This window comes from Myotis brandtii, unplaced genomic scaffold (genome assembly GCF_000412655.1).
Source record: "Myotis brandtii unplaced genomic scaffold, ASM41265v1 scaffold32, whole genome shotgun sequence".
NCBI classification, from domain to species: Eukaryota; Metazoa; Chordata; class Mammalia; order Chiroptera; family Vespertilionidae; genus Myotis; species Myotis brandtii.
Genome location: NW_005362269.1, coordinates 2,028,929 through 2,030,356, shown reverse-complemented (window position 1 = coordinate 2,030,356; position 1,428 = coordinate 2,028,929).

Genomic DNA, 1,428 nt, shown 5'->3' with positions numbered 1-1,428 from the left:
CGGAAGGCCCCGGACTCGGGGAGGGGGCTCGGATCGAAGGACCCGACCCGCAGGACGGGCGTGGCCGAGGTCGCAGGCAGTGGTCGCGTGGAGTCAGACTTTCCGCCTTCGGAAGTGGCTGGAGGATGCAGTTGGGGGGAGGGTAGGCTGGGTGTGGACCCGCTGTCCTCACCGCAAGGCCCCAGGGACCCTGCTTGGCTCTAAAGGAGGCTTCCACCAAAGGCCCCACCCTTCTTCCTGCTCTCCCCAAGCCCGGGGTAGGCCTTCCCCAAACTTGGGGGCTTCAGGAACCCCTAGAACACCTGCACGGGAGTGACGTTCTTGAATGGAAGCCCAGCTCCACCAACAACGTGCAGTGTAACCTTGGATCGGTAGCTTCCCCTATCGGCCTCAGTTTCCATCTCAAGGACAAGTTGATAGAGCCAGCCCCTCTCCGAGGAAGCAGTGGCTGTGAAAAGCCTGCCCTCCACCCTCCCACCCCCACCCCCTTGTAGCCCTGCAAGGGGAAGGGGCAAGGGGTCCTTTGGGAGGATGGGTGCAGCCTTTGCTTCCTCCCTCCCCCTCCTTTTCTCTAAACCCTGGTGGGTCTCCCAGGACTATTCCCAAATTTGGACATATGGCTCCAGGGTTTGTGAAAGGCCTCTGGTTTCCCTGAGTCCGCCCTTTCCCTCACTTCCCCTTCTTTCCCTGCACAAAGCACACCTTAAATCGCTGACCCCACTGACGCAGAGGGGATATCCTGACCTCTTAGTCCCTCCCCTTCGGGGTGAATGACCGGCCCTGCTTCAGCTCCCACGGACCCTGCCCTTCTGCCCATCACGCCCTGCACCATGCAGAGGGCAATGGCCTGGGGTCAGTGGAAAGCTGGGCTATAGTTCCAGGTGCTGGGGGTCCTTGGGCAAGCCCCTTCCCTCTCTGGGCCTTCGTTAACCCCCTCCGTAGCAAAGTCTGCTGAATCGGCTTTCTCTTCCAGAGCTGGTGCTGGTTTTCTAGGATTCAAGGTCCTAAGATTTAGAATTCTGGGAGTTGGGTGGGGCTGGGCGGGGAGGCCGAGGCCTCGTTCCCCCTCTGCAGCTGTGACAGTCACTCACCCATCTTCCTTTGCCTTCCACCCCTGTTCCCAAGGCAGCGGCTGCTGGGATACAGAAAATAGTTGTGTTTCTGGGTAAGGGCTACAGCTGTTGCTGGGGCAGAATGTGTTTGTGAGTTTTCCAGGCTGCCCCTGGGAAGTCAGGGACCTGAGCTCTTGGGGCTGATTCCTGGGAGGGGTGGGGGAGTTCCGCAGTGATGGGTAGCTGCCAGGGTCTGGAACCTCTGCACTGCAGCATGGGAGGGAGCCCTGGGTACACGCCTCCTACCTCGGTCCTTAGTTCCTCCCTCTCTAGGGGGGTAAGAGATGTGCCCAGGGTACCCAGCTGGTAAAGTGGG